The sequence below is a fragment of the Podarcis pityusensis genome (assembly GCF_964106645.2).
Source record: "Podarcis pityusensis genome assembly, chromosome: 1".
In the NCBI taxonomy this organism is placed as follows: Eukaryota; Metazoa; Chordata; class Lepidosauria; order Squamata; family Lacertidae; genus Podarcis; species Podarcis pityusensis.
In genome coordinates this window covers 95,767,069-95,795,067 of record NC_138028.1, presented here as the reverse complement: position 1 = coordinate 95,795,067, position 27,999 = coordinate 95,767,069, and the positions used below count along the sequence as shown (strand labels likewise).

The window sequence follows — 27,999 nt, the reverse complement described above, 5'->3', positions numbered from 1 at the left end:
GCGTGTGTGTGTGTGTGTGTAGGTCTATATGGTTATAATAGTACAATATATATTAATACATATAATATACTAAAATTGTTTGTATTATTTGCAGAAACAGTAAAAAACATTAACTCGCTTTCCAGTGAGATCAAGGAATAAGAAGGGAATTAGAAAAAAATCCATGTGGAAAACATGGGGAAGGGTAAGTATCCAAAATCATTCACACACATTCCCAAAACAATATATTTAGTATTGTAGTCCTTGCACAGGTATGATCAACCTCTTCTTCACCTAGTCTCTTTATCTGGCACTCTGGCACTCCCTTCAAGTTATGCAATGTTCATAAAACTACGCACTTCTCTGTGGCTGCTCCCAGACTTTGGAACTCCCTTCCTAGAGAAGCTTGACTGGCTGCCTCTTTGTTGTCGTTCTGTGGCCATGGGAGTAGCAATACCTTCTTGAGGTATTAATGCTGTGAGCCCCTGAATCATAGGTTCAGGTTGAATATATGTGTAAATAAACCATATATCATAAAGACACCCCAGTCTCAGTTGTCCCTCATTCTGAGGAAACCAAACCCTGGGTAAGCGCCTGGAATCCCTAGAATCTTGCATCATTCCAAGATTGGGGTAGTGTGCAACAATATACAGTGGCACCTTGGTTTACGAACTTAATCCATTCCAGAAGTCCGTTCTTAAACCAAAGCATTCTTAAACCAAGGCGTGCTTTCCCATAGCAGCGGGGGACTCAATTTACAAATGGAACACACTCAACAGGAAGTGGAACATGTTCTGCTTCCATGGCAAAGTTCACAAACCAAAACACCTACTTACGGGTTTGCAGCTTTCTTAATTCAAGTTGTTCATAAACTAAGCTGTTCTTAAACCAAGGTACTACTGTATTTAACTTCCCTGCATTAAATAAAGCAAGGATGCCCTAGGCTTTATCAAGACTGTCAAAATCAAAATAAAAGCTTCTGTGCTATGTATTATTAAATAATAAGCCACAATTCATCCATTGTGAAAACCTAAGTCCAGAAACTCAGTGGGAGCTGTGCTATTGCTTCCTATCAGGACAGGTTGCACCCAGTGGCTGTAGTCTTGTATACAAATGGCACTGATAGACATATGGTATTTTTTGACATTGTGTTCCATGGAGATATTATCTTAGAAGTTGAAACAGTTGAGCTGCCAGATATATTTTCTTGTTGGCTGATAAGGTTTGATAAATATGTAGTGTCACCTCGTTTGGTTTGTTATTCATCAAAAGACACAGATCAACCTTTTTATAATCTATTTCTGTGTTATGAAAGGATTATTTCTTCTTTAAGCAAAGCTTTGAAAAATGATGACATTGTTAAGATGTGCCATTAATGCCTAGGATCTGTCCCTGTCCTCTGACAATCTTTGTTTCCTGTTAACATAGCACTCACTGTTTAGCTGATATTAGAAATGTTAAATCTCAAATTTAATACACCCCCATGCCCTCTATCCATGGCTGTGCAACATAAATATATGTCACACCTAGCCCCGACTTGGTACCAGAAACAGAGTCCTTGGATGATGAAGCAGACACTCCACAGATTGAGGACCTTGAGGAGCAGCAGTGTCCCCTGAAGCTGGTGCTAAGGGTCTCCTTGTAGGACCTTCCAGATTGTGACCAGCTGAAACTATCAGAGGAAGGGGTGGAACCATTCCCCCAATTCTCAAGAATGCCTGTGCTAAAAGGGTTGGGTCCAGGGTGAAGAGCGGCAACATAGTTTAAGCAAGCTTCCCACCTCCCAGGTCAGCCATTTAAGGAAGCCTCCATGCCCCTTCAGCTGACATGAGCCAGAGCGGTATGGGGGCTTGCTCAGCTGCAGGGTTGGGCTATGTATTTTGACTGCTTCCTCCTCCCCTAAGGTGGGAAGGAGAAAGCAGTTGAGATACATTCCAGGCATCGTGATATCTGCATCGCATTTCACAGTATTTAGCTGCTGATCTATCACAATGTTGAAAACGAGATATCGCCCAGCCCTAGTCATGGCATGGTCAGAAAAATTCCCCTTTGATTATCTCTGTGATGGCCCTGGCATATATTGAAGGTTATTTGCTAGATAACCTGGTTCTAGGTTGTACAAGCTTTATAAGTTAACTACAAGACATTGAACGGTATGCTGATGACAACGTAGTGTGTGCACGCTCAGAGGATGACCTCCAAACCATCCTAAATATCTTTGCAGAAGCTTACAAAAAGCTTGGCCTATCACTCAACATCCAAAAAGCCAAAGTGCTGCACCAACAAGTACAAAATAACCCCTCTGCAGCGTCACAAATCCAACTCAATGGTGTAACATTGGAAAAAGTTGATCACTTCTCCTACTTAGGCAGTTAGCTTTCCACAAGGGCCAACATTGATGCCAAAATCCAGCATTGCCTGAGCTCTGCGAGTGCGGGTTTCTCCTGATTGAATTGCAGAGTGTTTGAGAACCAGGACATTCACAGGGAAACCAAAATGCTTGTTTACAAAGCTATTGTACTACCAACCTTATTATATGCTTGTGAAACATGGACCACTTATAAATGCCATCTCCAACTCCTTGAAAGATTTCATCAATGGTGTCTCCAAAATTTTTTACACATCACTTGGGAAGACAGGCAAACTAATATCAGTGTATTGGAAGAAGCAAAGATCGCCAGTGTTGAAGCAATGATTCTTCAACATCAACTTTGTTGGACTGGTCATGTTGCGCAGATGCCCGATGATCGTCTTCCAAAGCAACTACTCTATGCTGGTGGTCAACAAAAATGGTTTAAAGACTGTCTCAAGGCAAATCTAAAAAAATGTAGTATAAACACTGACAACTGGGAAACACTGGCCTGCGAGCACTCCAATTGGAAAACAGCCTTTACCAAAGGTGTCATGGGCTTTGAAGACACTCGAACTCAGGACACAAGGAAGAAACATGCTAAGAGGAAGGCATGCTTGGCAAATCCATACCATGATCAACTCCCGTCCGGAAACCAATATTCCCACTGTGGAAAGACATGTGGATCCAGAATTGGCCTCCACAGTCACTTACAGACTCATTGTTAAAAACGTGTTTATGGAAGACAATCTTACTCGGCTACAAGTGATCGCCAAGAAGCTTTATATGTTAACTCCAAGACATTGAGCACCAGGTGAGATGTTTGTTTTAAGAATCCAAAAGTTTTAAAGTGTTATTTATTGTAAATTACAACCAAAAGAAAAATCTTGAGTGTAGATTTGGTTATTTTATAGGGTTTTAAACAGTGTTTCTGGTTCAGGTGTTTAGGCTGTGTTTGGCACACTTCAGAGGATTCCCACAAAAAGAAGATGGAGAAACCATTAATGACTAGCTTGGGAAAGCAATTGAAGTGTGATTGAATGGAGCTGCTTGTAATTTTTCCATCCAAAATTTGTGATTACCACCCCCCTTCAACCTCAAAGCCCTTGGGAACTACAGGTAGAGTCTCAAGAACCTGGTCCTCCAGATATTGTTGGACTTCAGCTTCCATATATTTACGTGAATCAATTCCCCCCCCCAATAATATTCTAAAAATGCCTCTCCCCCACCAGTGGCGTAGCGTGGGGGGTGCCAGGGGTGCCGGCCGCACCGGGTGCAACATCTGGGGGGGCGCGAGTCCAGAGGGAAGGGACAAGTTCCTTCCTCCGCTGGGCTCCCCGCCGCCACCGCCAGCCTTGCGCCCTAGCGCGTGCGCCCCCCGCCACCGCTGCGGCTGCGCTCCACTCACTGCTCGCAGGAGGAGCAGCCGCTGCAGCAGCGCCGACGCCGCCACCGATGCCTGGCCGGGCACGGGCAGCCTCCGCACCCTGGCGCCGACGCCATCCCCTCGGCCCAGCCACAGGCGGCGGCTGCTTCTGCCGACTGGGAGGGAGGAGAGCTCCGAGGGGCCTCGCCGCGCCCTGTGCTCCCCAAAACCCTCCGAGAGGAAGCCGGCGGGCGGGCGAGGGTCTCCTGGCAGAAGGGGGCGCCGCTGGCTCCGGCTCTCAGCGCAAGTCTCAGCGGGGGGGGGGCGAGGACGGAGCACGGCTGGAAGCCCCCGGACCCGGCCGGGAGGAGGAGAGGCGCTCGCCAAGCCCGGATCTGGAGCTCCACCTACAGCCCAAGGAGAGGAGGGGGCGGGGAGGCGCCCGAGGGGAGGGGGCTTCGGCTGCCTCGGCCCCGCGGGGGCTCCGCAAATAATAAATTTAATAAATTCCTGCTGAGCCTTTGGGGGGGGGTCCTTGGCTCCTTCGCTCGCCCCCAGCCCCAGTGGCGTAGCGTGGGGGGTGCAGGGGGGGCCGGGCGCAACATCTGGGGGGCGCGCGCTCGCACTCGAGTGCTAAAATCCACGGGTTAGGGGGCGCAAATTACTTGCCTTGCCCCGGGTGCTGACAACCCACGCTACGCCACTGTCCCCCACCCCGCCATCCACTCAATTTCATCACCCACAAATAGTGTGGAGATTTTGCGTGGTTGACTTCTTGAGTGCCTTCTGGACCACAACATTGTCCTCTGTAAATTTGTGCTACTGCATTTGGCATCTAACGGATGCCTACCTACTTAAGTTGCCCCATGAGTATAATACTTTGTGGTTTGTGTTCAGCCATTATTTTGTTTTTAATTCTAGTTGTCCTTCAATCCAGGATGTCTGTGACATGTTTATTTCTCATAGTTTTGATTTATATGGCAGTATTTTTCACTTGTCTTTCCCTCTTATGAAATTACGTTGCATTGATTTTATAAATGCTGTTGAGATATACAACCCTTACAATTCATGAAATATAAAGCATTTCCCTGTCTACAAGGGCTTTTTCCCCAGGTATTATGGCAAAGGGTACAATCACTGAGAACATTCTCGGGTTTATGGTTTATGCAGTTTGGATACATTCACCCATTTTGGTGTGAAGAATTGTATAAATGAGAATCTGACTGCAAGGCTGCACAATATGTGCAGTACCTCACTGGGGGCATAATTACTACTGGGGTGCATTGGATTTAGACAAATCTCAATTTCTAAACTGAGGCAGAATGTCTTGATGGGATCTGTATGAGTTGCACAAGTTGAACCAGGCACTCCTGATGTACTTTCTGGCATGTCAGTGATTTAGACATACAGAAATGCTGTAGACAAGAATCTACTGAAACTGTCTATAAGCTTGCCTGATGAGGAAAATGTTTGTGTGTGAAGGGGTCAGGGTATGAAGTAATAATAATAATAATAATAATAATACTTTTTATCTTGCCATTTCTAAACATGGGGGGAGCAGGGAGTTCCCTAGTTGCCTGGCTTCCTAGCCTTTGCATGAGCAACACAACAACCTGTACTATGGAGCTAAATTTTAAATAATATTTTTTATTGATTTTTCAGTTTTACAAACCAAACAAACATGTTACATACCATTGAATATCCAATGACTTCCTTCCCTCTCCTTCCTCAGTTCATTTTATTTATCTTCTTTCCCTGCATATTTTACTAAAACCATTTTTGTCAGTTCTCCATTTTTACATCCCTCAAACAATAATTACACTGTTGATTTTATCTTAATGCTGCCAGCGTTTTCAGCTGTGTGCAGTTATTTTCCATATGGTCACTAAATGTTTTCCACTCTTCTTTAAATATATGTTCTTCTTGCTCTCTTATTCTATACATTAAACCTGCAAGTTCTGCATAGTCTAACATTTTAAGTTTCCAGTCCTCTTTACCTGGGACCTCTCTCACTTTCCAGTTTGGGGCTAACAAAACTTGAGCTGCCGTAGTAGCATACATAAATAATTTTTTCTGACATCTGGGAATTTCTGTCCAGATTATTCCGAACAAAAAGGACTCAGTGTTTTTTTTTGGGGGGGGGGCAGGGAGTTATTTTAAACATTTTTTTTTACCTCATTATAAATCATTTCCTAATATTCTTTTACCTTTTCACATGTCCACCACATATGAAAAAAAATACCTTCAATTTCTTTACATTTCCAACACATCAGATTCTGATTTATACATCTTGGCCAACCTACTTGGAGTTAGATACCATTGATTAATCATTTCCATATAATTCTCTTTCGGTGAAAAACATGCAGTTAATTTCAAATCATACTTCCAAAGTTTCTCCCAAAGGTTTAAGTCTATACTATGTCCTACATCTATTGCCCATTATGTCACTGAAGCTTTAACAAGCTCATCTTTTGCTTCCCATTTCAATAGAAAATTATAAATTTTAAACAAATGTTTATCCTTGTTCTGTAATAATTCTCTTTCAAACTGTGAGCTTTGGTCCAAAAATCCAATTTTAAAATCTGACTTAAACATCTCATGTAACTGGTGGTATTGTAACCAATCCATGACTCGACTCCTTAAGTCTTCCATAGGTTTCAGTCTGCGTTCCCTCCCTATAATAGTTCCCTGTAAGTGTATAGTTTAGTGATGTATGGAAGTAAGAACTGGACCATAAAGAAGGCTGATCGCTGAAGAATTGATGCTTTTGAGTTATGGTGCTGGAGGAGACTCTTGAGAGTCCCATGGACTGCAAGAAGATCAAACCTATCCATTCTGAAGGAAAACAGCCCTGAGTACTCACTGGAAGGACAGATCCTGAAGCTGAGGCTCCAATACTTTGGCCACCTCATGAGAAGAGAAGACTCCCTGGAAAAGACCCTGATGTTGGGAAAGATGGAGGGCACAAGGAGAAGGGGACGACAGAGGACGAGATGGTTGGACAGTGTTCTTGAAGCTACCAGCATGAGTTTGACCAAACTGTGGGAGGCAGTGGAAGACAGGAGCACCTGGCGTGCTCTGGTCCATGGGGCCACGAAGAGTTGGACACGACTAAATGACTAAACAACAAGTGTATAGTTAACCTAATGGAACTCCTTCATACAGGACGCAGTGATGGCCACCAACTTGGATGGCTTTAAAGGAGGATTAGACAAATTCTGGCCACAATGGCTATATACTCTACATCCAGGGTCAACCTGAATGCCAGTTGCTGGAAACTGCAGGAAGGGAGAGTGCTCTTGTGCTTGTGTCCTATTTGAGGGTCTCCCACAGGCATCTGGATGGCCACTGTGAGAACAGGATTCTGAACTAGATGGGCCATTGGCTTGTTCCAGCAAGATGCCACATGGAAGCCTGTGTATGTCAAAGAAGAAGGATTGCTTGGCAGTTCCTTCCCATGTGCACCACCACAGAAACAATGATGCTCAAATAAGCCATCCGCTATTCACGTTTGAAGGAATAAATTGTAGGTTTCCAACCCAATAAAGTGTGAAGCATAAGCCATTGGTTCAAGGCAGCTCCTTTAATTTATTTTAGTACCTGAGAAAAAGTCATTCAAATCGAGCATGGTTTTATATGCTAACATCATTTCTATAAGAAGCTGAATATTCTTCCTTGAATTTTTATATCATCCCCAGGGCTGTAGTGCAAATGTATGGTTATTGCACTACTAAACCTTTTTGAGTGATCACATACTTATCTTGCTTCCCAGTAGTAGGACTGTGTGATGTTCTAGTAGAGAACTGATATCGTATTTCCCCCCATCTCTAAACAGTACCTTGGGATAATTAACCATTTCTTTTTACTGTAAGTTGTGGGCCTCTTTCTGATAACACACATAATTTTTACTTTTACATAATTTGGTTCCAACAGGAATTAGCCTTAAATGTGCTCAGTTATCACAGTGTAAGAGTCAAAACAAGCAGGGATTTGAAATAGAAAAATCCTGTGAAGGTCCTGTGTGAGTGTCTGGAGGCGGTTGGAGGATGGATGGCGGCAAACAGATTGAGGTTGAATCCTGACAAGACAGAAGTACTGTTTCTGGGGGACAGGAGGCGGGCAGGTGTGGGGGATTCCCTGGTCCTGAATGGGGTAACCGTGCCCCTGAAGGACCAGGTGCGCAGCCTGGGAGTCATTTTGGACTCACAGCTGTCCATGGAGGCACAGGTTAAATCCGTGTCCAGGGCAGCTGTGTACCAGCTCCATCTGGTACGTAGGTTGAGACCCTATCTGCCCGCGGACTGCCTCGCCAGAGTGGTGCATGCTCTGGTTATCTCCCGCTTGGACTACTGCAATGCGCTCTACGTGGGGCTACCTTTGAAGGTGACCCGGAAACTACAACTAATCCAGAATGCAGCAGCCAGACTGGTGACTGGGAACAGCCGCCGAGACCATATAACACCGGTCTTGAAAGACCTACATTGGCTCCCAGTACGTTTCTGAGCACAATTCAAAGTGTTGGTGCTGACCTTTAAAGCCCTAAACGGCCTCGGTCCAGTATACCTGAAGGAGCGTCTCCACCTCCATCGTTCTACCCGGACACTGAGGTCCAGCACCGAGGGCCTTCTGGCGGTTCCCTCACTGCGAGAAGCCAAGTTACAGGGAACCAGGCAGAGGGCCTTCTCGGTAGTGGCGCCCTCCCTGTGGAACGCCCTCCCACCAGATGTCAAAGAGAACAACAACTACCAGACTTTTAGAAGACATCTGAAGGCAGCCCTGTTTAGGGAAGCTTTTAATGTTTGATGTATCATAGTATTTTAATATTCTTTTGGAAGCCGCCCAGAGTGGCTGGGGAAACCCAGCCAGATGGGCGGGGTATAAATAATAAATTATTATTATTATTATTATTACTGTAGCACCTTAAAGACCAACTAAGTTAGTTCTTGGTATAAGCTTTCGTGTGCAAGCACACTTCTTCAGATACACTGAAACAGAAGTTACCAGATCCTTCTATATATTGAGAAGGTGGGGAGGGGTATTACTTAGAAGGGTGGTGGGAATCGGAGATTGGCAGATAGCTGAGATGAGCCTGTTGACGACTCTTAACGACTGTAATAGGTCTTACAGGAAAAGGCAAGGGGTGAGAAGGTGAGAAATGGCTTAGTCATGTATAATGAGATAAGAATCCAATGTCTTTGTTCAAACCAGGTTTCTCCATTGTTTTAAGTTTGGTAATGAGTTGTAATTCAGCAGCTTCTCTTTCCAGTCTATTTCTGAAATTCCTTTGTAGTAAAACAGCTACTCTGAGATCTTGTATAGAATGTCCTGGGAGATTGAAGTGTTCTCCTACTGGTTTCTCTGTTTTGTGATTCTTGATGTCAGATTTATGTCCGTTTATTCTTTGGCGTAAGGTTTGGCCTGTTTGTCCAATATAGAGAGCTGAAGGACACTGTTGGCATTTGATGGCATACACAATGTTAGACGAGGAGCAATTAAATAGTCCCGAGATGGTATGTGTGATGTTGTTGGGGCCAGTAATGGTGTTGTCCGGGTGTATGTGGCAGCAAAGTTGGCATCTGGGTTTATTGCAGGCTCTGGTGCCAGTGTCCGTGTTAAGTCTGGTTGTAGTATTATTGTGGGTTAGGAGTTGTTTAAGATTGGGTGGCTGTCTGTAGGCAATGAAAGGTCTTCCTCCCAGAGCTTGAGAAAGAGAACTGTCATTGTCCAGGAGAGGTTGCTACAACCTCTCCTGGACAATGACAGTTCTCTTTCTCAAGCTCTGGGAGGAAGACCTTTCATTGCCTACAGACAGCCACCCAATCTTAAACAACTCCTAACCCACAATAATACTACAACCAGACTTAACACGGACACTGGCACCAGAGCCTGCAATAAACCCAGATGCCAACTTTGCTGCCACATACACCCGGACAACACCATTACTGGCCCCAACAACATCACACATACCATCTCGGGACTATTTAATTGCTCCTCGTCTAACATTGTGTATGCCATCAAATGCCAACAGTGTCCTTCAGCTCTCTATATTGGACAAACAGGCCAAACCTTACGCCAAAGAATAAACGGACATAAATCTGACATCAAGAATCACAAAACAGAGAAACCAGTAGGAGAACACTTCAATCTCCCAGGACATTCTATACAAGATCTCAGAGTAGCTGTTTTACTACAAAGGAATTTCAGAAATAGACTGGAAAGAGAAGCTGCTGAATTACAACTCATTACCAAACTTAAAACAATGGAGAAACCTGGTTTGAACAAAGACATTGGATTCTTATCTCATTATACATGACTAAGCCATTTCTCACCTTCTCACCCCTTGCCTTTTCCTGTAAGACCTATTACAGTCGTTAAGAGTCGTCAACAGGCTCATCTCAGCTATCTGCCAATCTCCGATTCCCACCACCCTTCTAAGTAATACCCCTCCCCACCTTCTCAATATATAGAAGGATCTGGTAACTTCTGTTTCAGTGTATCTGAAGAAGTGTGCTTGCACACGAAAGCTTATACCAAGAACTAACTTAGTTGGTCTTTAAGGTGCTACAGGAAGGAATTTTTCTATTTCGACTATGGCAGACCAACACGGCTACCCATCTGTAACAGGGATTTGAAGTTAGAGTATTTAATCCAGTACTGGGCCAGGATTTCAACCACTGGGGTGGGGGTGAATAGAATATAGAGGTGAAAAGTGAGAATATTCTTCCATGATGAATCTTTTTTTAAAAAAGAGGTAGTTTCTTTTCTTTTCTTTTCTTTTCTTTTCTTTTCTTTTCTTTTCTTTTCTTAGTAGCAAATTTCTCTGACCCTTTTCAGTGCTCCATTTTCTCTCTAGCTTTCTGAGTTCATTCTGCCTACTTGTGTTCTTGTACTCTAAGATCACCCTAAGGGCAATGCAAGTCAGTACCATTTACCTGCATGGTGATCTTTGATCTCATTCTCTCTGTTTTGCTTTTTCATGTCATCATAGGCATAGGAGGTCCCCCCCCCCCAGGGGAATGCAGGAAACCACTTTTGCCATACTTGGACTGTATTGTCACCCCCTACAGAACTGACCTGCAGGGTACCTGTGCTCTGCAGGTCATCTCAAACATGGGTGTAATATCTGTGAGTCTTGACATTTGAACTGGGATATGGAAGTACAAGCCGACGATTTTCAAGAGGAACTTAAGAACTAGAGACCATGCAGTTTTCAGAACCTCCAAGTAGGAGCCATCTACCCAATGGACTACAAACTTCCAGTCAGCACCAAATTCAGCCACGTCAGAGATCAGAGACCAGACACCAGCTGATATTATTCTTGTACTATAAAAAAAATCCCGCCCCCCATTTCCCATCAGTTAATGAGGAAAGAAAGTTAAATAATCAAAGGGAAGAGAAATGTTGGAGAAATTCTCATGACTAGATTGCCACACTTATCTTACTTTGAGGGGATGTTTGTGAATGTTCTTTCTTCATTTCACTAATAATCTCACCAGTGGTCTGCACTTATCAGCCAGCCTGAATGCTCATGCTTCAGTCAAAGCCCGGATAATGAGCTCATGAGGTAAACACCTCCCATACAGCCATTTAAGTTCAGGAAGCATAAGCAGTCAGGTACATACTTCCACATATTAGCCAGATGGTGTGGTCATTAGAATGCTAGGCTGCTACCATAGAGACTTGGGATTCAGCTACACAGCTGTAAATAAAATGTTTTAAATGTTTTGTAAAGTGCAATATACACATGTGACACAAGATGGCGACAGTGAGGTATGCAAAATTCAATGCATTTTTCAAAACGTTTTTTAAAAGAAGCATTTATCACAGCGTTTTTTTATATGTGTGTAGATTCCACCATGGTTTCAAATGCCTTGTCAGCCATGTTGCTCACTGGGTGACTCCTTATCCAAGCCTAACTCACAGGTGGTTGTGAGGATAAAATGGGTGAACTTCAAATCAATCCTGTGGTTGTCTTCTCTTTCTGCTGTTGTATGGAGAAATAAAACAGCCCAGGTTTGCCTGCAAAGCGGCACACCCTCCCTTGAGAGTCAGCCAAATTTAACTTGGTTGGGTCTTGCTTCTAAGTAAAATAGGATCAGGCTGCAAGTTTTCCTATTGAAAGCTTAAAGTCTATGATAGATAGTTGTATTAATATTTTCTTTCTGCATCTACTTTGCTGTTCTGTTTTTAATTGGTGCTGATTTTCCTAACGACTAGTTTTTCTCATCTGTCTTGTTATTTTTGCATTCCTTAAAAAGAACTGTGTAACATAGAAAGTAAGTAACAATACAAAACAAAACAAAAATAAAACAAAACCTCAACCCTAAAAAACCCAAACCCAGATGGAATAACTAAAAAGGCATACAGTATCTTAAAAAACCTTCCTTTCATTTCTATGGTAAATATTTACTAACCTACTGTAGGAGTTATCTACTGTTTCTTGAAGCTGTGAAGAAAAGATTAAAATTTGAAAAGAATTTAATGATCATAAGGTAACTACCAGCCATCTTCAGAGAATGCTGAACCTGATTATTGAAAATATGTTGAGTATTTATTTGCAAGATTGCAAGGAAGAATAAAAGGACTTCAGAAATTTTGCTTCTTTTAAACAAAATGCCAGATACCATTTGCATGGTAGCCAGGATAGCCAAGGAACTTTTATGTGCCTGAGTCTGTCACTTTCTAGATAATGGTATGGACATTCAGGGTTACAGACACTCCATTCTGTTTCCCATCCAACTGGGTTTCCTCCACAAATACCAAGCAGGGTGGTTCAGTCCTCACTGGGCTGTTTTGGAGAGAACTGCTTCATGGGTGGTGTATATGTGTCTGTGTGTGGTGATGATGGTGGTCATAGAGGTATTATCCATTTCTACAGTTGTGCTTCCTATGAAGATATTTCTCCATCTAGTGTGTAGGTGATGATGTTTTACCAACTGGCACCCCAGAGAGCTGAGATTGGTAATGGTACATACAAAATATTCAGGACTCACTGCCACTTGCTTCTATCAGCTCCATGCCCAAGACGTATGCTGGGTCTACGTTTGGCTACTTTTGATGGCTATTTTGGACTTCCTTTTTTGGCAGGGGGAGTAGAGTGTCTTTGATTTTCCGCTGATTTTAATGGGAAATTTTAATTCCATTTTCTGGGAACAGTATTTAAAAATAGGCTGTTTCCTGGTTCCCACCGAAAAGCTACAGGGACAATTTGATTTTTCAGTCTACTCTTTTATACCCATGTATACACCACAAGTGTGGTGTAGTGTTAGGAGCAGGAGATTCGTAATCTGGGGAACCGGGTTCGCGTCTCTGCTCCTCCACATGCAGCTGCTGGGTGATCTTGGGCCAGTCACACTTCTCTGAAGTCTCTCAGCCCCACTCACCTCACAGAGTGTTTGTTGTGGGGGAGGAAGGGAAAGGAGAATGTTAGCTGCTTTGAGACCCCTTCGGGTAGTGATAAAGGGAGTTATCAAATCCAAACTCCTCCTCCTCCTCCTCTTCTTCTTCTTCTACTTATGTGTTGCCATCTTCCTTTTTGAGCCCCACCCTCCTGTCTGTTTTCTTCTTTTCAGTCAGTCAGCATTCTGTGGTCATTAGTCCTTACTGGACTATATAGGGAGATTCCCTCTCTCATTAGCCCCCCCCCCCCGGTTTTTTATACTCCTGTAGACATCCCAGGTTTGCTGATAACTCTCTTGTGTATGTAGGCTACATCTGCATGGCAGGTGACTTGAATAAAACTACCTTTAAAAAGCTTGTTAACGTTTTCTCCCTGAAAATGCTTTTGTTCATGAATAATTCCAAAAGATTGTTGAAAAGGTTTTAGAATTCTTCATCTTTCCTTTGTTTATGAGTAGTGCTGTGGAAGCTTGCAGTATATCTGATGAATGCTATTCACTATAGTTGTGGGCGATCTTGTTTTTAGAAAGCATGCATTCTTTCCATTTGGCATATTATTTCTTTCCCTTTGATAAATGAAACACACTGATGCCTTCCATACTCTCTGTAGAGTTTTTTTTTTTTGGGGGGGGAGGGCCATTTCTGATGATAGATACATAGATAGATGATAGATAGATAGATATATAGATAGATAGATAGATAGATAGATAGATATAGCTGGATAGATAGATAGAGAGATAGATGATAGATGAGAGAGAGAGAGAGATTATAGATAGATAGATGATAGAGATAGATAGATAGATAGATAGATAGACAGATAGATAGATGATAGATAGATAAAAGAGAGAGAGATAATAGATAGATAGATGATAGAGACAGAGATAGATAGATAGATAGGTAGATAGATGATAGATAGATAGATGATAGATGATAGATGGATAGCACCACTGTGATGCTTGCATTGGGAAATCCAAGTTGTCTTCTGCCCCCCCTTCCTTTCTTCTTCTGTCTTCTTTGTTTCTACTAGCTGATAGGTCTGGGGTGACAATATGTTCTCTTGAGTGGGGAGTTCAGGGTTGGTTGGTTGGTTGGATTTACTTAGTGGCTGATTATGGTATCTTTGGCCCATACATTCTGTATATGAGCCAGTATTGCCCCTATCATACTGCCACCAACTCCCATCATCTCTGAGCTTTGCTGCCTGGGCATGATAGGGAGATAAGTTCCAGCAACATCTTGAGGACACAACATTGGTTACCACTGCCATAAAGTAACTTGGTGCCCTTGGGTATAGTGGAGGAGGATGTCCTTTCCCTAGTGTCAAAGTAAGATCCAGCTGTCAGTTGGTTTCTGCACATGGAATAGGAGTGTGGGTTACCATCTAATCTTTCATTTCAGGCAGATAAATATCTTTGGTTGGCTCTGCTCACAAACTGTTTTGGTTTGACTTTGTTCACATGAGAGGCAAGAACAATTGCATGGAGGGAAGTGAAACTATCATCTCTGTGACCCCCTGTCCCCCTTGCAGACCTGCACGTTGGCATGGGAACCAATTCCTCCTGGTATGACCCTACACTATAGGACATATCAGTGGAATTAATTCAATCACATGGTCTGGTGTCCATTTGTCTTACAATGGACATCCTTGCTCTGGGTAGACTGCTAACTGGATGAGAGAGAACTGTGGGGTGGGTCTTATTCGTGTGGCCTGTCTATGCACACAGGGCTACAGCATTCTAAAGCAGCTGATGCGCCAACCTATCCAGCAGTAGGAGAGAAACATTATACAGACTCCCAAAATGATTGAAAAGTACAGTGGTACCTCGGGTTACATACGCCTCGGGTTACATATGCTTCAGGTTACAGACTCTGCTAACCCAGAAATAGTGCTTCAGGTTAAGAACTTTGCTTCAGGATGAGAACAGAAATCGTGCTTTGGTGGCGCAGTGGCAGCGGGAGGCCCCCATTAGCTAAAGTGGTGGTTCAGGTTAAGAACAGTTTCTGGTTAAGTACGGACCTCCAGAACAAATTAAGTACTTAACCTGAGCTACCACTGTATACTCATGTATGCATGTGCATACCACACATGCATGCACACCTGCATGCATGAGTATACTTTTTAAGCATTCTGGGGGCTATATAATCTTTTCTATCCTACTGGATCAAAAATACCCTACCAATGAGTATCAAACATGAGCTGATGGTTCAAGGATCAATAATGTAGATGTTTCTGTGATCCATGAAGCATAGTTTAGAATGTATCAGATACTTTGTTTATACATACAGTTCAACCCCAAAGGGTTCTCAGAGTAGCTAACACCTCGCAGGAAATTAAAAATACCCAAAGAGAACCAAAATAAGTGATGGTGTCATTTTAATTTAAAATAGGTTTTATAACTAATACTAGGCCCATGAAAATTTCAACATGTGATAAAACAGCATGTAAAAGACCCTGGTCAATAAAAAGTCCTTATTATTTGCATATACCAAAACCAAATACTAGATATTGCTATGTGTTTACCAAATGACCATTTACAATAAAATACCTTATGGTGGGCCATGAAAAGAGAAGAATGTATTGAAAGGAGGATCCGAGAATTCATATCAAATATCAGTGTAAGAATTGGCAACTTGTGGCCCTCCATATTTTGCTAGATTCCTCTCATCAACCCTGACCATAGGCCATGCTGTGTTGCCTGCCAGTGTCTTGAGGGCCACAGGTTCCCCATGCTTTTATTAGTGAATATTTGTTTCAGTTCTGTTCCGTATCCTCCTTCTCTTAAAGGAAACATAATGTGCATTTGGTAAATTTACAGAATAATTGAGATGTAAAGTTTTACACATGTTTCTGCACAGGAGTACATCAAGCTTGCTGACGGGACTCAGCAAACATTCAGTAAATAACGCCAGTGGGATTTATTGTATGGAATTAGAGAAATGCAATATATGAATCAATAAATAACAATGTACATATCACATAACCATTTCTGACTGACGGTTCCCAGCTTAATCAAAGGAACTCATAAGGGCCTGAAATAATGCAATAGGAGGAATGCTCATTGCCAGACTTCCCTACTTGGCACATAAATTATAGTGGCAGGAATCAAACATCAAAACTGGTAATAGGTCGGTCTGCTTAAAAAGCCTCCTTCCTAAGCATGGAATATGGCTTTTACTTTTAAAGCACCTTTAAAATGTGGTCCTTGGTTTGAGGGCAGGAATTCCTTTTTACTCAGCAAATGTTTTATTTCATGGGTCAGGCTTCCCTACAGTAATTTTGTCATCGAGAGCCTGAAACAACCAATCTCTGAAACACTGTAGAATCCAATTTACTCTAGAACTTCATGGCACTGAGTGGCACTGTCAGTGAGCCCCACTTTCAAAGGAACAATGAGCTCACTTTGAGATCCAAGTTGTTCCTCTGGATCAGTGTCCTTACCTGTCTCATGGCTGATGTCACATATGATGTCAGGTGCAGGGGACATGGGAGAGGAGAAAGTGGTCTCCTTGACCATTTGGGATCCTTGTTGAATCTATATAGATCCATGGTCTGGAGGTTCATTTCTTCTAGTCTGTTAGTACACCAAGTAAACAGACTATAGGTAATAGCCAACATTAATCAGCTTTCATTTCAGTTAGTCTATTGCATATGACTTGGTTGGACATCACCCAAATCGAAGAAACAAAAGAGACATGTGCGGCACTATTGAGATAAGTGCAAATTGAACAACAGTATGGCTTGATACTTTGTAGAACCGCCAGTAATTTCATGGCAGTTCCCAGATGGACTCTCAAGAACTGCTAGACAGATCAGGAAATGCCCTTTATATTTACATGCAAAAGTAAGCACAGGCCAAATCTCACTTGTTCCAAATTATACTTAACCAAGACATGGAGGGTGAATGTTGAAGGATGATCTAACTATATAACAACCTCTTTAACTTTCATTTTGTAATCAGATTTGAGAAACATTTAAAATCAATTTGCATCTACCAAATCAATTATTTGGTCGTACAAGGCAGCTTGTTGAATAAATATTTGGCAAATACTTCCAAACATAGTTACTGGCATGGACGCATAGCTAACAGATGTTAAAATTAAAGTCTGCTGGTTTTGTGGTATAATTAAATGTCTCTTTAATTGTGAAGAGCTCAAGTAAATACACCACTGTTATGCTGTCAGAACTGCCACCAAATTCAAAGTGTCCTCAACCCTGGGGTGGGGGGAGAGAAACCAGAAAATACAAAAATAGCAAAAAGATAACATGCATGCACCCAGTGACCCCTGCAACACAACCCATGCCAGCCCCTCAATCAGAAACTGCCCTGGACACAGAATTAACCTGTGCCTCCATAGACAGCTGTGAGTCCAAAATGACTTCCAGGCAGTGCACCTGGTCCTTCAGGGGCACAATTGCCCCATTCAGGGGAGAGCCACTGAATTCTGATGGGTAGATGATATACATCACCACAAGCTGGTTTCTCCCATGTTATTGCCTTTAATTTTTCAAATCATTCTTGCATTTGAAATATTGGAAGTCACATATTTGGACAGGCCGTGTCAACATTCAGAGAAAAACTTACAGTGTGATAATAATGAATATATTATGTGTTCATTGTCATATAAGGTGGAAGAAAGAGGGGGTACACTACATGCACATTTTCCTATGTTCTTCGTCGGGTCCCACAGTGTGTATATGCTCATTTTCCAGGCACTATCATATATCACTATGGTTGTACCAGTTGTCTTCCCAGTGGTGTAGGAGGAAGGTGAATTTGCTATCAGATGCAGCTCTAGGGGAGCATGACTGGTGCAGTTGCACTGGATATGAAGCTTTTGAGGCACCACAGTGGATGCCACTACTGTTATGTCCAATGAAAGGTGAGGCAAGGGGGCACTGGATTTTAGCGTCGCACAGGTTGCCACTGAAATTTGTTATGCCAAGGTCCACCACTGTTGCTATGGTTACACTTGTTAGCTATCTAGTTCGAAGAGAATAAGTAGTGTCTAATCACATCAAGGCAGGTAAAATCTGGTCAAGGTAAACACAGTTTAAGTCACAGTAGGGAAGGTCAGATTGAGGAGGCAAAGCCTGGACAGGGAAGGAAAAGCCCATGTCACAACATGAAATGTTAGCTCAAGACAGGGAAAATGTAACCAAGGTAAGGCAAGTGAGGACAAATGATCTCTTATGCAGAGGGCAGATAAAAACAACATAGGGACCCATCTTGAAGGGCCCATGGTATAGTACTATATACATTCAGGACCCAAGGAGTTTAAAGGCAACAAGAAAGTGGTATAAACCCCTTTATGTTTCTGGGGGGGGGGGGGGGATGTGCTTCCTTAAACAAAAACAGTTTTCGAAGATGCCCTATTTCAGTAGAAATATCTTTTCCCTTACTCAAATGAAACTTGGTGCACTGAAGTAATTGAGAGTCAGAGTTAGAGTCCCTTTCCTTGTCTTTTGATCTGAACCTGATCAACATGTTAGGCATTTCATATTCTCTCAGCAGGGGAGACCTTGGAAGGGAGGCTCTAGCATGAACTTCAAAAGAGAAATGAGAAGAACCCGCTGCAAGTAAGTCACGACATTTATTCCTAGCTGCTATCTATTTGTTTAACTTTATATTTCAAGGAATTATTGCAGTCTTTCTTTACCCTTTTATGTCTAGCTAAAGAGAAGAAGAAGGAGTATGTGCTTTATGGACTGCGAAAGATTCCAAAAAATATGAATTAGGGGCCATATGGAGGATTTACTAGGAAGCCAAGGCAGATGTACTAAATGAGCCATCTTCACTGCATGCTTACATCAAAGAAAATGTTAAGAAGGAAGGAAAAGTAAGATGACCCAGGAAGCAATGGTGCAATTACATTTATAGGTCACACACCTGAAGTTCAGGTTATCTTTGGACTGCAAATGCCAGATAGATAGATAGATAGATGATAGATAGATAGAGAAAGAAAGAAAGAAAGAAAGAAAGAAAGAAAGAAAGAAAGAAAGAAAGAAACTGGGGTGGAGGGGAGATAGATTATTTGCCATTGGGCAGTTCACTAATGTGGGACATGGACTGCTAATTACAAAGTCTGGGTCATCTTTTGTTTCAACTGAAACAAAGTTAATTAAATTTAATCTCTAAGATGCAGGTTTGAAACAGGAAGGATTCTTCAGGGAAACGAAATCGTAAAAGGTTGTTCTTTCTGATTTCAAGCAAAATATCCAACCAAAGAGCTCCATTTTCTCCTCTGCGTGCTCTTTTATGGTAGCATGTTCTTCTCGGTTATATTCGCCCTCCACCATTTCCTAAGTATTTGTCCTATTTTCAGATTGAGAGTGTGTCCATTAAATGGATTTATACCAACCTCATACACTTTGCAACTAAGGGATTGGTTTTACAGCACTTAGGAAGAACTTCTGGATGCTCTCCAAGTAGCAGAAAACAAAAACAAACCTGCAGTTAAAAAAAATTACCTGCAAAGGCTGTACTTTGGAATGTTCAGTTTTGCTGTCTGGCATGGTTTAAATGAGAAGTTTGGAAGGAAGGGCGAGTAAAAGTCCTTTGCCAGCAGCAGACAACTTTTGAAAAGCAGGGTCAGTTTTTCAAAGCTGGAGCTTCTGCTTGCTCCTTCTTCTCTATGGGTGCACTGTAGCGCAGCAATAGATCAACAGGGCTCCTTTTCTCTGATGTATTGTTGCAATATATCATAAGAACTGTGTCTGGCAGGAACATGAATTTCAGACATGGACCTATTTTCTGTGCTTTATTTGAGGACAATCTTAAGAAAATCAATGTGTGAGTTTCAGAACTGGCAAGAAGAGCTTAAGAAACTCAGTGATACTTCCAAAATGGTTAAAGGGTTCACAAAAGTTTTTATCAACTCTTAAAGGTAAGGGGGACATTATAAAGCTCCTATAAAATAATGACTCACTTTAAGGCTGACCTTGGGGCTTCACTGTAGCCTCATTGCTTGAGTGTCTGAGGTACCTGATTAAAAAAGAAAATATCATGCACCCTCCAAGTCTTTTTGGTCAAATCCACACCAAACATTTAAAGCGCTTTAACAGTCATGGTGTCCACTAGAGTAAGTATCCTAGGAAGTGTAGTTTGTTAAGGGTGCTAAGAATTGTAGCTATGTGTGGGGTGTGTCTTGTAACAACTTTCAGTACTCTTAACAAACTACAGTTTTCTTTCAGGGAAGCTATGGATATTAAAGGTAAAGGTAAAGGGACCCCTGACCATTAGGTCCAGTCGTGATCGACTCTGGGGTTGTGGCACTCATCTCGCTTTATTGGCCGAGGGAGCTGGCGTACAGCTTTTGGGTCATGTGGCCAGCATGACTCAGCCGCTTCTGGCGAACCAGAGCAGCGCACGGAAACGCCGTTTACCTTCCCGCCGGAGCGGTACCTATTTATCTACTTGCACTTTGACGTGCTTTCGAACTGCTAGGTTGGCAGGAGCAGGGACCGAGCAATGAGAGCTCACCCCGTTGCGGGGATTCGAACCGCCGACCTTCTGATCGGCAAGTCCTAGGCTCTGTGGTTTAATCCACAGCACCACCCGCATCCCTATAGCTATGGCTATTAAAGTGGTATAAATAAGTGTAGGATGTAGCTGTTACCTTTCCTACCCCCCAATGAATTCTTTGTAGAATAATGAAAATCTAGGCATATGCATGGATGCTCATAATCTAATCAGGATTCAAATGTTTCTCCATAGGAAAACGTGCTAGCATGGGACTCCACTAATAAATCCCACTGGTGGAAGCCCAGAACAAGGACTTCTGCTTATGCAAGGGGCTTCCCAGTGCTTTTTTCCTAGAAAAATAGGTGCCAGTACTCACCATGAAGTTGTTACGGTAAGTGCCACACCTTTCATCAACAACAAAAAGAGGTGCTGGTACTGTGTACCCTTGAGTAACTCCTGGGGAAGAAAAGGACTGGGCTTCCCTATGCTCCTGGATTTTTTTTAGGGCGGGTGGTAAGGAGATGTCCTAGAACACCACATGGAAGGTGGTGGTGGGGAATCACTTCATATGGCAAGACAAAGTGGTTTTCCTGATGGAGCAATTGCCTTAGAGCAACATTGAATTCCTTCCTTGACAATGTTGGTCACAACACTAAAAGCCCCTTTCTTCATTAGTGAAGTATAATCATCTAACTACAGATTAGCTAGCATCATAATGTATGCATAAGAATGTGTGTGTGTGTACACCCCCCCAAAGGCCCATCTAGTCCAGTATCCTCTTCTCACATTGACCAGGCAGATGCCCATGAGACACCTGTATGCAGGACACAAAATCAATACCATTCTCTTTTTTTTTTATATATAATCTTTATTAATTTTCCAAAAAAGATTACATTAAGAATCAAAGCTCAGGAACATAGAAACATACATCCAAAAAAAAAAAGAAAAAAAGGAAAAAGAAAAAGAGGTTCACCTCTTTACACTTATTTTCAGTAACTTCTTTTCAGGACTTCCCCACGTCTCCTCCTATTGTTTCCCAACTCCAGTTTATTTATTCTAGCAAGTTTTTCCCCTAAACATCCTGTACCTTATTTTATTAAAATTACTTAACCCTAGTTTGATTAAATTCATTTTAATTATAAAATTATACTTTAATTCATTTGTTGTGCTAGCATTTTATTAACGTATACCCCTTAATCCTCTGTATAAGAGTAAAAGAACAAAAAAAGATATAAGCATGTTTCTAAAAAAGAAAAAAAGATACCTTTCCTAAAATTGCCACCCTTTCCCCCCCACGGATTCCCCATTCTTATAAAATATTCTTTATTCTATAAAAATTAAAAGGTAGAAAACAAAAAAAAAAAAGCTTCAACCCCCTTCGGACTGTTAAGTCCCACCCTTCTCCCCCGGCTTCTATCCTTAATCAAAGTACATTTAGTCCATCTTTCTAGCCTGGTGATCTCACGTCCGAGGCGCGCAAGTCTCTCACAGTTCCTTTCAGCCGATTCCTTCGAAAGTCTCTCATGCTTAACTCCCAGGATCGAAGACTTATTTTCTCAATGTTGGCGATGATTCTTTCAGTTAAACCTGTTTGCTTGTGTCCCATATTCCAACATTGTTTCATAAATCTATATGTCCCAAATAGTCCTGTTTTCACCTTAGTCAGTTTAGATTTCTTCTTAGCAGATCTTGGTCTCTCCTCTCCTTTATGTGGTGTCTCAGCCTTCCCTTCCTTCAGCTCCTTTTGCTTGGCAGGTGTCTTTTCCTCCTCAATCTTGGGTTCTTTCCCTTGTCCAGCTGCCTGTGTTTCAAACGATGAGTCCCTTTCCAAATCAGTTAGTGTATTTTCAGATAGCTTCGGCTCTGGTGGGCTCGTAGACAAAACAAGGCCTTTCTCATTCCTCTGTATCAAATTTCCCACAAGAGAGATCAGCTCTTTCAAACCAGCACATATTTCCTGTATTCCTTGTTTTAGTTCCATTCTTGCAATGTCCAAGAGTCCCCTCTAGAGGGATTCTGGTTTTAATGATCTTTCCCTCTCCGATCCAAAAGTCAGACTTGTTTGTGTCGATCTTTCCTTATTTGTAATAATTTGTAGCAATTTAATCGGTTAAAGTTTCAATTTTCAGTTCTTTCAACTTTGACAGCTAATTTGACAGCTGTCAAAAGTATCTATGTCTCAGCAGGCTCTTAGCTCGGATTGCTCCCGGGCTTGAGTAGGGTGATACTTAATTTCAAACAAAATAATCTCTTGTCCTCCAGCACTTTAGCTTAGGTCTTTTAAATCCGTGAGGTCTGTATTTTTTATCCAATCTCACAAGTTTTCCCGCAACTTTAGTTGTCAAATCCTTGCTTGCACTGTTAACAATATGGAGGAGGCGGACTTCCCTTTTTTTTCATCTCCTCCGTTCGTACCAAATCCAATCCAAAAAATTTATAATCCAATTTTCAAATTACTCACGGGTTGTTGCTCTTAGTTTTGAGTCCAAATTTAGCAGGAAGAAGTTAGCGCTGACTGAAGAATGGCATGCGGCTTCGCTCGGCAGGGGTAGCAGAAGACTCACAGCACCACGCCGCTCCCAGGCACCCGATCCTTAGCCTTTAAAAAGGCTCTCTCACGGGTCGGGGGGGCGCTTACGATGCCCGCCGAGTCACCATGTCCACGTACCCCGTGTACGTGGTTTGTGAGGGTCCCCGTGTCGCCGGCACGGTAAGACCCGATCCCCTGCTGAGCCGATTCCCTCCGGAGCTCGGAGGGAATCCGCCATTAGACAGACGCGCCAACCCGGAAGTCCCAAAATCAATACCATTCTCACCACTTGTGGTTCCCAGCAGCTAATGTTCAGAGGTACACTGACTCAGACACTGAAATTGGTACTCAGCCATCATGGCTAGCAAACGTTGATAGCTTTTTGGAGAATCGGCACAAGACCTCCATGACATACAAGTAGCCATAAACAGCTTCTGCATAGTGGATTCTTCACACAAGTCCTCTTAATACATGTAGGGCAATATTCATAAAGTCAGCAGAAGCTCACAAAGAGCTGCATGGAAGAAGTTATTGCTGTGATTGGCATCTTAATGACAAGATGCCCAGCCAAATGGTGTGTAGATTCAAGGAGCTGTCCACTTTTGATGTTCTTGGGGCATTATTGTACTTCAAGGGAAATTGATATTGATTGATTGATTGGAAGGTACTAAGCACCAGGTCTACTGGTGGCTGTATCCAACCCCCCACAGAGTCAGAGTCTGTTGGCAGGGAAGGACAATTCTCTACAGGTGAGTGATGGGGAAGAGGGTCTTTGTTTGTATCACTTCAGATGAGAGATGGGGTGGAAATGAGTGTCAGGTTTTTGGCTTTTTGCCTATTGTTGGATTGTTCTTATTCAGTGGACACATCTACTTCCACAGATTATTGGTTGATAAATGCTTGAGTGTTTTACTGAAGTGAGAGTTGAGTGGATGGAATGCTGTTGTGGGTGCAAGGGGATTATGATTGTTGAATGATTGGGTATGGCAGCATAGTTCCTGAATTCCTGTTTCTATTTTATGATTCTCAGCAATTGGATTCTGACCAGTGGGGATTCAGACTAATAGAGGTGCCTGGGGAATGTTTTATAAAAGTTCTAGCTCTGCTCTTTTGCTGTAAGTTGCTTCCACCTGACCCCTATTTTTATTTAATCTCTTTTCTTTTTCAGCCAAGGGTTTTATTTTTGTTTGAAGCACCTTCCTCTATTCAAAAAGTAGTGCCAGAATACAAAAAGCTGGTCCTGAGCCTCTGAACCTTTGACATTTTTCTTGGCCTGATTGGAAAGAATAAGCACTTCACTGTAAGTAGAAACTTTCTACAGAACACTCTCTTTAAAGAAATGGGGGTAAGAATAATCAGGATAAAATAACTCCTGACTTAGTTTGCCAGTCCGAACATTTGCAGTGAAGAAGAACTTCTCACTGCTACCATTAAAGACCTGTTTTGAGTCATATGTCACTTTAGGCATAGCTGCAAAGCATTTGCCTGGGAGGCAGCATGTTACTTGCCAAACAGGACTATTTTCACAGAAGAGAGCAGTGCAAATGCATGTGAATCTTTCTGACAGTGCCAAATGGTTCCATTTCCTCCACAATTCTGTGAGAAACAGAGTATCATTTTATACTTCGAAGATTAAACCGTTCAGCTTGTTTTTCTGTAGTAGAAAAAAGGTAAAATGTTGTTTTCTTTTTGCTCTGTCCTTGTTTCATTTTGTTTATCGGATAGCCCTCATTTCATATCACTCGTCTTTAGTCTAAAATATCACTTTTCCTGGGGAACCTTATGGATGCCTCAATTTCAGACCTCAGCATCTCTGTAGTGTTCTATAGGCAAACAGACTAGTTTATTTGGGGTTGGTTTTTCACCCGTTTGGACTTCTTGATATGTGCCAATCCTGTTCCAGGTTTTTCATTGCATATGTGGTCATTTATCATCTGTTGAATGTAATTCAATCCAGTACATGGAACAAGTGGCTTTAGGGTTGTGCATTACTTGTAATTCTAAAGACCTACACATCACTTTCTTCACCCCTAGATGTCTGCAGACATTGCCCCAGGCAAAGCAAAGGTGAAATTCTCTGTTGCATTGTCTGGAATGCTGCTTTGAAGGGCTATCCCCAGCAATAGCTCCCTACTTACAGAGCATTATTTGGGCAAGAGGGTCCCTTGCAGGTTTTGCTAGGGAGGGCACTTCAAAGCAATCCAACCCAATCATTCATAGACTGGGGTGAGCTCAACCATCATTAGTATAAAGAAATGCATAGCATTGTCACTTAGTGGCGAGGTTGCTGTCTAGCTGCTGGAGATGCAGTTGGTACCCACAGATCTTTAAGCATGACATTGTTTAAGTCCATAAGTAACATGTGATGCTAAATCTTCAGGAATATTGTCAACATGAAGAACTTCTTAGTCACTATTGAACTGCTATGCAGCCCCAGTCAAGCCATGTTTGCTTGGGAGCAAGCTCAATGGGATATAGCCCCAAAAGTTTAAATGGGGCTTCAGCTAGTTAGTTCTTAAGCACTGAAGTCTGAGAAACTTGTTTTTTTTTCATCCCTTCAGCATACAAACACATGTTTTGTGCTTGACAAAGGAGAAGACCAACAGGTCCCTTCTCAAAGAAGCATGCAATATGAGAAATGAAGATAAGCACCATGAAAAAAACAAAAGAACCTGAGGAAGAGAAAGAGCAGGGAATAAGAATATACAGTCAAACTCAAGATCCTAAATGAAACACTTTACACTGTACCATCATAATGTGTTCTAAATTTTGTATGCAGGCATGAAGAGCACATTTCATAGGAACAGTCCTCAGCAGTAATTCTTCTGAGAATGCTTACTTAGCAGTTGCCAGCCCTTCAGTGACACAGGAAGACAGTGACCTACCCCAAAGGCAATATGATAGAATAGGAAGTTATGCTGCCTTTGCACCTTCAACCAGCTCAGCACTCACAGCGCAGGTCAGGTGGGAATTTATTTCTAGACAAACATCATTGCAGGTATCAGAAGAATCTACTATGTCTTCAAATTCCATTGAAGGGAGTAGTGAATAAAGCCCCAAATGGTCAGGAGCAAGACACTTGATAGATCACCTTTCCCAGTAACTCCCATTGCAGCCTTTAAGATTAGCTGGGGGACCCTGTAGGTGCAGCAGTGACAGGTGTTGCCTGGTACACAGTGGAATGCAGCAGGACATTCACCATCATGGCATCTCAATAAATGGAACTCCCAACTATTGGACATACAAATAGTTTCCTTTTGTCACTTTCCCCAAGTGTGTTGATGCATTCCAGCTTTGGAAAGAGCTTGATGTCATATGGGCTATTTAGAATTCATTGTGATGTCTGTTGCTTAGCATGTATTATGATGTAAAATGGATGGTATTCACTTTTATTTATTAATGCATACTGCTCTATAATCATCTGATGATGTTCTGACAATAATATGAGACTTATAATAATGATAAGACAGTAAGCTTGGAGCTGTTTAAATTACCAAGGAGAACTTGGTTACAATAGATGGGGATGCCTGTTTATAAACAGGCAAGGAAGAGAATGAAGGAACATGAACACAGGAATTTCTATATCCAATTTCATGTTTTAAGATACATGTTATTTATTCCAAAACATATGCATGAAAAAAGCATAACAGTGAGTTATTTTCCACGGATGTCAAGGGTACAGAAGGAAAGGAGACTATTATATTTGGTCATGTGTCATTTGCTCCCTGAATCTGTACGCTTTATTTGGAATTAATTCATTTCAAACCAATGTTCTGTGACTTGCATTTAGGGCTAGGTTGTGAGATAACAGGTGAAGGATGCCTGCTGGATCACAAGATACCTATGCACACATTTGAGTAAGACCCAAACAGAGCAAATTGTTTTGGACAGAAGATCTAGCATAAGTGTCTTTTGAGTGAGAGTCACATACAGCCATAAAACATCAGATGGTCTAGAGACTTTGGTAGGGTTTTGTTAGTATTTTATATGGGCAAAATAATGCAGTGCACTTGCTTCTGCTGCACATTTAATCTTGAATCATATTTTGAATTCATAAGGAAAACATAGGACATCAAAACTTGGAGAGCTAATTTACATGTATTTGGTCATTAATATACTGGACACATTTGGCTGTTTGCAAATGTCAAGACCTCTGGCTATAAAATATGCCAGCTTGATTACTTTGAAATATTCTTGCACCAAAGTCTCTTTGACTGGATGCTGTAAATCACTTTTAAGAGGAACTGTTATAGCTACGGAAAGCTCAGCTTTCATATTGGAACTGGGGATGCAAACAAACAGCTGCGGAAACGTGAGATAAACCAAGAGAGAACAGGTATAAGCTTACATATCAACATACCTATCTGTGTACTTGTGGTAAAATAAAATAAAGATCGTTGACATAAGTGACTGGGTACATATATCTTTTCCCCTTAACCTGAAGTTATCTCCATTTTGGTTATGGAAAAGGGCAACAGAAACAAATAAAGGCATGAAGCACCTTCTCTATAAGGAATGACTTAAAACATTTAGAGGTTATCTTGCATCTATTTTCTCCCCCTCCCCTTCCTTCCTCTTTCCTTGCATACACCGATTCCTACATAGAAATACAGTGGTACCTTGGGTTACAGACACTTCATGTTACAGACTCCGCTAACCCAGAAAAACTTCAGGTTAAGAACTTTGCTTCAAGATGAGAACAGAAATCGCGCGGTGGCAGTGGGAGGCCCTATTAGCTAAAGTGGTACCTCAGGTTAAGAACAGTTTCAGGTTAAGAACGGACCTCCAGAACGAATTAAGTTCTTAACCCGAGGTATCACTGTATAGGAAGCTCCCTTACACTGCGGCAAATCATCCATCCACCTAGCTCAGTATAATCTATGCTGATTTATGGTGCCTCTCCAGAATTTTA

The 27,999-nt window shown here is 42.0% G+C and overlaps 1 long non-coding RNA gene across 2 annotated transcripts; it reads left to right on the top strand.

Moving 5' to 3' along the window:
• Window positions 1–125: 125 nt before the first annotated feature.
• LOC308479691 lies at window positions 126–24,373 on the top strand. 2 transcript variants are annotated; one of them, XR_013987790.1, is made up of 3 exons: window positions 126–184; window positions 18,605–18,672; window positions 24,256–24,373. It is a non-coding gene; the product is annotated as an uncharacterized lncRNA (long non-coding RNA). The 2 variants fall into 2 exon arrangements; XR_013987791.1 differs by lacking the exon at window positions 24,256–24,373 and adding an exon at window positions 18,767–18,854.
• Window positions 24,374–27,999: the final 3,626 nt, after the last annotated feature.